Source organism: Zootoca vivipara, chromosome 7, assembly GCF_963506605.1.
Source record: "Zootoca vivipara chromosome 7, rZooViv1.1, whole genome shotgun sequence".
In the NCBI taxonomy this organism is placed as follows: domain Eukaryota; kingdom Metazoa; phylum Chordata; class Lepidosauria; order Squamata; family Lacertidae; genus Zootoca; species Zootoca vivipara.
Window position 1 is genome coordinate 26,201,883 of NC_083282.1, and position 10,295 is coordinate 26,212,177.

Sequence of the window (10,295 nt, forward strand, 5' to 3'; positions counted from 1 at the left end):
AAACCATGGCCAATTTGGACACCTCGGGAAGGCCACCCAGTAGCTAGCGAGAGAAAGAGAATGGCACAAGAGCCGCAGGCAGAAGGACTTTCATCACATGGCTCTCCAGAGGCACCTGCAAGTATGAGTAATGCTCACTCAAGGCGTGGAAGAAAGTTCAAACCCCAAGACTAGGTGGACTGCGTTATGCAGTAGAAGCAATTATTGAGCCCTGTACCTGCCTTGCCACTGGCATAATCTGGGACAGTGTGGTCCAACAAGCTGCCCTCAATGCCTTTTGGGGTGGTACTTGTCATTTGATGCCCCCCCACAGCCCTCACGCTGCCTTCCCAAACCCACGTAAGTGAGGTGCTGGGTTTTGAGAAGGAGGCAAGAGGGCTCTGGCAAGGTCCCAGAGTCTTCTCCCACCTCCTTCCCAAAGCCTAGTTAGCACCTTATGGCTTCCCACATAAACTTGATGCTGAGCAGCAACTTGCAAATGCATAGTATAGGACGGTCTTGCTTGGGAGGTATTTATTTGTGGGTATCTATTAATGAATGTTCATTGGTCATGTTCGGTCACAGGCCATTTGCCAGAAAACCCCTTTTCCCAGTTTCCAATAAACAATGTCGTAAGTTTGAAAATTGTCCATGAAACATTAGCTCTTTATGTATATTGCCATACATTTGGGGAAGGGTGGGAATGGGCCGCAGATTTTAAAGCAGACTAACATTTCAACTACAGGTGATGTACTTCTTGACTATTTATGTAGGGAAGATCAAGGCCAGGCACCCCCAAACTTCGGCCCTCCAGATGTTTTGGACTACAATTCCCATCTTTCCTGACCACTGGTCCTGTTAGCTAGGGATCATGGGAGTTGTAGGCCAAAACATCTGGAGGGCCGCAGTTTGGGGATGCCTGATCAAGGCACTTAACAAACATAGTTTAATGTTAATTAGAGTTCAATAATATTAGCTAAAACACAAAATATTATTAAAAATAAAAAATATGTTAAAAAAATCCTTCAAGTAGGAGACCAACTAAGTTTGTCATAGGTATGAGCTTTTGTGCATGCACACGAAAGCTCATACCTATGACAAACTTAGTTGGTCTCTAACGTGTTACTGGAAGCAGGCCCGGCTCTAGGGGTAGTCTCGGTGGCGCGGGGCGCCAGGGCGTGGGGCCGGCAGGAGGGCGCCGGAGCGATCTCCGCACCACGGCGCCAGGGCGCCCAACCGGCTTGAGACGGCCCTGACTGGAAGGATTTTTTTATTTTGTTTTGACTGCATCAGACCAACACAGCTACCTACCTGTAACAAAATATTATGTAAGGAAGCTTACAAGTGGTACATTGGTCACTATGGAATTATGCATAAAATATCATTGGTTGGGGGAGATGCACATAAAGTCAAAACATCTGTGTGTCTTTATGTCTTCCTCATTTGTCTTTCTGTCCTCTCTCACACACGTGCCAGCAATCAGTCAGGTTGGTATCCAACTCTCTTGTCCTATCAGCACAAGGATTTCCACTTGCACAATTGCCACACAACACACACACACAGGTGCTTAAATCTGCAGTAGAGGATTGGGGGACCCTCAGAACAGATTTAGGGGGCAGAGGGGAAGGAGAGGAGGGAAAGTCCCATTGTTAAAAATCCTTGCCGTGATGAGAGACTTTCTTAACCCTAAATTGGACACAAGCCACAATCCAAGCACCCCACCTAACCTCCAAAAGGCTTGTTTTGAATAAGACATTGTCTTTTCAGATTACGTTTATACGTGTATTAAAAACAATAGTGGGAAAACATTTGGAAGCCCTAATGGGTGTGTGTGAAAACTATTTCCCGTAAATCAAGTGGAAGAGATGTTTGTTCCCTTTCATGTTTGTTGATTTGTTTTATTAATTAAGAGGTCATGAGTTGTACTCAAGTTTAGTGCTACTCCGAGTTGACCCACAGGTGTTAATAAACATAAATAACTCAGGATCATTAATCTCAATGGGTCTACTATAAAGAGGACTTTGTTGAACCAGTGAAAGTAGATAAATAGGTGGCAGGAAGCTAAATGGCATTTCCGTGCACTCTGGTTTCCATCATGGTATTTCTGTTGTGCCAGAAGCGGTTTAGTCATGCTGACCACCAGGGCCGTCTTAAGCGCCCCTGGCGCTGTGGTGCAACGGATCCCTCCGGCGCCCGCCCCCCCGCCCCGTTTCCCAGCGCTGCCACAGGCGCTGCTGCGCAGCGGGCGGGCAGGCACAGCGCGGTTGCCGTGGGCGCAGCTGTGCGGCGGACCGGCCAGCCAGTGGGTGGGCGCAGTTTGCAGCGCCCCCCTGGCGGGACGGCGCCGTGGTGCCCTGCGCCACCCAGCCTGGCCGTAGGGCCGGCCCTGCTGACCACAAGACCCGGAAAGCTGTCTGCGGACAAACGCCGGCTCCCTCGGCCTGAAGTGAGATGAGTGCTGCACCCCATGGTCTCCTTTGACTGGACTTAACCATCCAGGGGTCCTTTACCTTATGAGGAAAAGGGAGTAGAGCAAACATGCTTGAAGAAAAGCCTGGCAAAAGCAGCCCATTCCCTTTGGGTCTCTCCCAGTTGCTGAGCAACTTCAATGCCTAGCATTTAAGAGGAGGTCCTCAGTGAGAGGCCTCTGGTTCTGTCCAAACATTTTTGAGGAAGAAAATTCTCTACATTTGTGCATCCTTATTTATCCCAAAGGTTTTTGGGGTATCTCTCGTCCCTATGGGACTGTGGCTTCAGTATTAACTTTGGACTGATATTCTGATTGCTGGACTTCAGACTTGGCTTCTTGGATGGACCTTGGACTGTGTTTCCTGACCTTTGGACTTTGCTTGTGTGGCTTGGACTTTGCACTTGCCATACTGACTTGCTGAGAGGTGGTCCAGGGGTTCAGGACATGGAGCAACTGTCAATCCACAGAAAACCTGGTTGATGTTTGCTCCGATTCAGCAATAAAGACCCAGTTTGCCTGGAGAAATGGAAGTGTTGAATATGAGCCCCCTCTCTTACACACGCAGAGTTAAAACACAACTCCCATTCAATTCCTGGTAGAAATGGACTAAAACTCCTGTGCAGAACCACATCCCTTTTATGTGCTGATGCTGGCCATTTGGGAGAAAGCTACTGTTAATTGTGTACAATGGTACCTTGGTTCTCAAACGGCTTGGTACTCAAGCAACTTGGAACCCAAACACTGCAAACCCGGAAGTAAGTGTTCCGGTTTGCAAACTTTTCCCAGAAGCCGAATGTGCTCCATTTTGAGTGTTACACTTCCGATTTGAGTGCCACACTGCTGTTTTGAGTGCTACGCCGAAGTCTGTCTATTTATTTTGTGCTTTTGTTTTTGCGGCTTTTTTGTTTTTGTGACTCTGTGGAACCCAGTTCAGCTATTGATTGATTCATTGTGTGACTGCAGAACATTGTTTATTGCTTTCATGTTATGGATCAGTGGTCCCGTTAGATAGTAAAATTCATGTTAAATGGCTGTTTTAGGGGTTGTTTTTAAAAGTCTGGAACGGATTAATCCATTTTGCATTACTATCTAAAGGGAAAGTGCACCTTGGTTTTGGAATGCTTTGGTTTTGGAACGGACTTCTGGAACAGATTAAGTTTGAGAACCAAGGTACCACTGTACTTTTTCGACTTATTTGATGGCTTCTGAGGTGCTGTACAGAAATAAAAGAACCACTGTAACAAATGCGTTGTGTGAGCCAAAGTATGCTTTCAGGAATCCATAACGATGCTCTAGGCCTGGGCTAAAGGCCATGGAAGGTAAAAAGATGCTGGCCAAGCATTCTTGTTTACAGAGGGTCATTCTTCCTGCCATAGAACTTTGAAATAAGCACTGAGACAAGCCCTATATCCTTCCTGGTGATGAAGGCATCTAGATGGAGGATAATGCTAACAATGGCATCAAATGGACCATTAGAAAAATTCTAGTTTCCTTCCTGTCCCCCTCCCCGCTGCCTCCCATTTTTGCAAATAAACAAGATAAGTAGATAACTTCTCTCTCTGATCCATTTGAGCCTGTGCTGGGACACCACAGGATCTTTGTTTAAATAGGAATGAAATATTATCCATTGGGATAGTTGAATTGACATGTTCCTTTTTCAGAGTTCTATGGGAGGTTCATCCCATAGAATGTCCTGTTAGGTTAAGAAACAAAGTAGATTTTTTTGTTTTTGTTTTTTGTCAATGCAGAATTTAAAAGTAACCAAGTATGAGACCAGACGAAATGTTGGGTGTTTTAAGTTAAGATGCAAAACATACATCTCAGTATATCTTGCCTTCTATCACTGTGCCATACAGAGCGTGCTCACATACGGTTTGTGTGTGTGGTACGGAAGCTGTACCTCTCAGGACAGAGCAGGACTGTGTAGAATTATTAAAACAGCAGAGAGCATTATTGGCTGCTCACTCTCCACCTTAGAACAAATCTATACCACCAGGTGCCATAGAAAAGCACTAGATATATCAAGAGATCCAACGCACCCTGGTCACCATTTCTTTCAGCTCCTGTCATTGGGACGGAGATATAGAACTATGCAGGCAAGAACGAGCCGTCTCAGGAACAGTTTCTTCTCTAGAGCGATTTTGGCCTTAAATGGAAAGCCTGGACTTTGAAGTCATCTTATTTTACTTGTTATTTGTATTATATTTACTGTTTTTAATTAGGTTTTGTAATTTTGGATTATGCGGAATGCTTTATCTGAGTGGATGTAGCAACCGAGTAATTTCGTTGTTCCCGCAAGGGGACAATGACAATAAAGATATCTTATCTTATCTTGCTGTGGAAATTGAAAACTTTCTGTTTCAAGAGAAATGAAATTTATCCCATCCACAGCCCCATTAAAAGAGAGGGAAGTGGATGTCCAAATTCTTGGAAAGTTCCCAAGTTTGATAGACTCCACAATATATTTGTTATATTAGGGGATTCCCACCCCCCATTTAAGTAATTTCCTTTTCCTGTTTAGAGGAAGAAGCCTCTGTAGTTTGAAAGTTTGTAGGTTGAAAAGATTTTCGCCAGAGACCAGTGGCTGTCAAGTTTTTGCTGGTCTCAACTATATTTAAAATTTAGTTGTGATAAGGAAGTTGGAGGATTTTAAGGTACAATGAGGAGGCAGAGAATGAATTTTGACACTGTCACTCTAAAATAATGAAGGGCTATAGTTGAATGAGGAGGAAATTATTCAGGGGTGTAGCAAGGGCGAACCATCGGAGTGTGAGAAAATATTTTAAAAGAGAAGGGCCTTCTGTATTGGGAACACTAGGAGGATTATGTTTTTACTTACCCAAACTCACCTTCCTATCCTAATCTCTCTCTGTTTTACAAACCTCCTTACAATCCTTTGGTCTACGATATTTTCTCTTCCTCGCCTCCCTTTCCTCTCTTAATAGCATCTTCTTCCCCAAAGACATGCTGGTTTGATGGATCTGAGAGATTTTTGCATTTTGCATTCAGACTTTTTCCAAGCCACTCTCCTCTAACGACAAAGCTAGATTTTTATTCAGCTCTCTCATGTTGTGTGGGGAATCTGGCTCTTTGCCCCCCCAAACTTCTGATCCGGTTGAAGCCACCCACCCACACACACACACACACACACACACACAAAAACCCTATTAGCTATGAATGGGGATGCATACAGACTGAAGATGGTAAGTCACAGCCCCTTCCCCAAATCTAATATTGTATTTTGGTTGGCTATTGGGTGACACCAGGGCAGAAAGCTACCCTCCCTCTCACCTTGGACTTGATTCAAATCAAGCCCCTCCACCTGCATTATGGGCCGGAAAGGCACAGAGAGCTCCAAATTCTCTGTATCAGGCAAAAAAATCACAGAGCTCCTTCATCACATTGTTTCCTCATAGTTCAGTTCTCAATTTTCCATGCAAGTCATGCTTGTATAAGCATTTAAAAAAATGATTGCAAGGTAAAAGAAAAAGAAAAGAAAAAGATTGCAACAATAAAATAGGGAAATCTATTTTATGGTCTTGGATGATAACATTTAGAATGCTGCATATGGTGAAGAATTTTCCAACACTGGCTCATCTTTTCTAAGCTCCAGCCTTCTTTCTGCAAATACTGCTATGCACTGATGCTAGAGGATGAGAAGTGCTCCTCTGATGCTTAGGATTCTGCACTATGGGGCCACACTTAGCCCCAATGCTGCCCATCCCTCTGTGCCCTGAAATATCACTTGCATGGTGTGCCACACAGAATTGCTAACTGCTGCTCTCAAATCACATCTCAGTTCCAGAGCAACGAGACCAGGTTTAAGTAATGTTATTCATGTGTATAAACAAAGCAAATAAGAAAAAAACTCAACATCCACTTGAATGGAGACAAGCAAAAACTTGTGTCCTACTGTGGGAGAAGTTCAGTTCAGTTCATATTTAAATGTAACATTACCTAATTTGCACTTTACGAAGCAGTAAGTGAAACATAACATTCCTATCCTGTGAAATTCACACTTTTCGGAATTTTGCAAGACAGTTCTCCAGCTAAGAAATATGCACAAAATGCATACATTCCCCACATTTACAAGTAGGGGGGGCTCTCACAGGCTAATGGTTGTAATTCCTTTGTTGTTTAGTCATTTAGTCGTGTCCAACTCTTCGTGACCCCATAGACCAGAGCACGCCAGGCACTCCTGTCTTCCACTGCCTCCCACAGCTTGGTCAGACTCATGTTGGTAGCTTCGAGAACACTGTCCAACCATCTCATCCTCTGTTGTCCCTTTCTCCTTGTGCCCTCAATCTTTCCCAACATCAGGGTCTTTTCCAGGGAGTCTTCTCTTCTCATAAGGTGGCCAAAGTATTGGAGCCTCAGCTTCAGGATCTGTCCTTCCAGTGAGCACTCAGGGCTGATTTCCTTCAGAATGGATAGGTTTGATCATCTTGCAGTCCATGGGACTCTCAAGAGTCTCCTCCAGCACCATAATTCAAAAGCATCAATTCTTAATTGAGACACACACACAAAATTGTATTATGAACTCAGTAATGCTTTTAAAGAATCTTTCACCTCACTTTTTATTCATCACAACAAATGTTATTACCTGCCGTTCAACAGCAATTTAAACAACAGCTCAACACATTTTGAAGGGGAAGGCATGTGGAGCCTTGTGCTATCTTGTTGCCCCAAATCCTTCCTTCAACACCTGACAGCAGCTTCAGACACCCATAGCAACCAAAGGGGGATATTTGGTGAGAAACTCATGGAAGGCCACAATCTGTGTCACAGTTGTGACCTGGGCTGGATCTACACACAGAGGGGGAAACACTATAAATAAGTCATAAATTAGATCATTATAAGAAAAAAAAAGAACCCTATGTAAAATCGCACAAACAAATTTTGTGCTCTACAGCCCCATCTGGTGTTGCATCTTTACAACAGAGTTACAACAATACAACTAACTGAGTGTAGCTGAGTCCCTGGATCAGAACTTCGTACAGCTGCTTCCTTAAAAATAAAAACAGTCCACTGAAGCTCACTTTTGTAAAAGCATCTTTATCATGACATGTAGGTTGGCCCTAACATGTGAACATCACCAAAAAAACCCCCCACAAAAAACCAGCTTTTGAGGCTCATTTGATGATAGACAGAAACTAGAACTGCTTTGCCTAAGTGCTTTTTGGATCTCATTGTTCGTCAGCTGGCAAGAGTGGAAGAGCTAAGAAATGAAATTGCTTACCCACCTGCTCAGAGGGTTGGAGAGATACAGCTGTGCAGTGGGGCAGCGAGGCAGGGAAATCTCTAAGAAACAAATCCCCACAGGTACCTCCTGGCAGGCCTGTTATTCTTCAGGAAAAAAGTATCAGAACAGTGAAGGGGACAAAGCAGAAGATCTGTGCTCACATTCTCCGCCTTTGTAGGAAGGCAGGCATCTGTCTGCTCTGGACAATCCTTCGTGCATCTGCTGAAAGTCCAGGAATCTCTCTGTCTCCCACATAAAGGCTACGATCCTCAGGACCCTACCCTTGTTCCATTTATCTTGATGTGACAGCCAAGTGATTCATGGACATTTTTTTCCTAGAAGAGGCAAACTAACATGCCTGTCTCCGCTTCAAGTACACACACACCCATTCTGACCTTCCCTAGGACGAGCTGAGCTTCCATTTGAAATTCAAGGGCACTTTGCCAACCTTGACGGAGCAGAAATCTTGAGGAACAATGAGCCATTGCAGATCTTGTGTCCCTCAAGAGAGCACGATTGGAGGGGGAATCACTCACTGCAGCCATAGGAGTCCGTGGCTGCCGAGGGATGCAGTGTTGTTTTTCTTGGGACAACATCTTCTGGAGGAGGGTGGCCTGCAATCTAGACTACTGGCTAGTCTAGAAAGGGGGCCTCGTATTACCTGTTCTGTGACTCTAACAATGTCTGCAGCAGGATTCCTCAACCTCGGCTCTCCAGATGTTTTGAGACTATAATTCCCATCATCCCTGACCACTGGTCCTGCTAGCTAGGGATCATGGGAGTTGTAGGCCAAAAACATCTGGAGGGCCGAGGTTGAGGAACCCTGGTCTGCAGTGATAAAGGTGGGCCAGGCAGGTTTGGGAGTTCAACTTCTTGTGGCTTCTGAAGTACCCTGCATTTGGCCTCTCCACACCCTGGGGGATGAGAGGGCAGCCCCTTCTCTAGTTGCTTTGGGGGCAAGCTTGCCAGGTGCTGCTTTGTGGGCTGCAGTGAGTTTTCGATTTCACAGAAACCCACACCCTTTCTAACCAAGAAAATTACAGGGGGGGCAGGGGCGTACCCAGGATCAAAACTAGGGGGGTGGGCAAGCCACGGTCGTTCAGGTTGTGACATTTCAGCACGGAAAAGGCGAATGAAACCAAAATTTTAAGAAAACTATATATAATTATAGCAGTGCTTTATTACGGTAGTTATTACAATTACAATTACAATTATTTGCTTGAAAAAATTAATTTTTATTCTAGATACATGTCATACTAATATCATTTTTCTTGGGTTTGAAGAAAACTTGTTCAAAACTTTTGTTTCAATCCAGTCCTGATTTTCCTTGAAGAATTTCCGATGGACGCTCACCAAACACAACCCGGTCAGTCTGTCCTCTCCCATTGTACTTCTGAGACAGGTCTTTACCCTTTAAAATTTAATTTTCTACAGAAATTACTTTTTGGAACCAGTTTCTTATATCTATTTAGGCAGCCTCAATGTCTTCTAAATGTAAATAAGAAGGTAAACTAATAGCGGGCGGCTCAGTTTAGTGACGCGGAACTCACTAGACCCCTCTAGAAGATTCCCTCTTCTCTCTGCTAGAGCCCACTAGAGACCTCTCCCTCCCTTAAATCCCAATGGCTGGCTGACGTAGATTCCTCTACCAGTCGCTAGGTGGCTCTAGATACTTCTTGGTTTTTACACCATTTCAGTGTGGTAAACAACTGATTATTCGCCATCGCCCTACCTAATTTTGTTTCGCTTCATCACTTTATAACCATTTAATTTTATTTATTTTTTGCTTCTGGGGGGGCAGCTCCCCCCCGCCCCTCGCTGGGTACGCCCATGGGAGGGCAGGGGGAGAGAGAGATGAGCTGGCTTAATATATCATTATGATGGGGAAACCAACTCCATAAAAATTAGAGCCAAATTTGTCAGTGTTGAGTGGAAAACCATTTAAAACAAAACAAAAAGCAATCAATTTGCCCAAATGCTGGGCAGCAGAGGAAAAACCAGCTGTACTTCTCATGTTGAAGGAATTACAACAAATCTCCTTCCACATTCCTTGAAATCCACAACTGCACACATTGTGCACACTGCTGCAAATGCACAAAGAGAAAACCATATTGTGCCATGGGAGAAAAGGCATATAGCAACTTCACATTGAGAGATTCTGATTTCAGAGTTTAATCTTTACTAACCATATGCAAAAAAAATCTTCTAATTTGTATATAAGACAGTAAAAAGGTACATATATTTCCCTTCTCCCTCCATAGTTAAGAAATGGATGTAAAAGAACGCAAAAATGGATTGGCTGGATCAGACCAAAGGCCTATATAATTCTGCATTCTTTTCTCACAATGGCCAAACAGATGCCAGTGGGAAGATGACAAGCAGATAATGAGCACAGCAGCCCTGTTTTGCTCATGTTCTCCAGTCATTCAGCAGCAAGCTGCCCTGCCTACTGAGAGAAGGTGCAACATATTAAAACCTTTCCTCACAGGACAGCTGATCCAGCTTCATTTGGCTTGCCTTTTTCCAAACCTTTTCCAACTCTAATGTTTACTTTTTGGCATCCGGAATGGTGTACCATATTCCAAGTGTGCTCACGGCATAGAT

The 10,295-nt window shown here is 44.1% G+C and overlaps 1 protein-coding gene across 4 annotated transcripts in view; it reads right to left on the bottom strand.

Annotated features, from left to right (window-relative positions):
- The window catches only part of LOC118088756 (calcium-activated chloride channel regulator 1), a 29,633-nt gene extending 21,534 nt beyond the window's left edge, over positions 1-8,099 (bottom strand). For all 4 annotated transcript variants that reach the window (XM_060276754.1, XM_060276753.1, XM_035122806.2 and 1 more), the window contains exon 1: positions 7,693-8,099. The gene's annotated coding sequence lies outside the window, so the exon portion shown is untranslated. The remainder of the gene's footprint in view (positions 1-7,692) is intronic.
- Between the last annotated feature and the right edge of the window lie 2,196 nt (positions 8,100-10,295).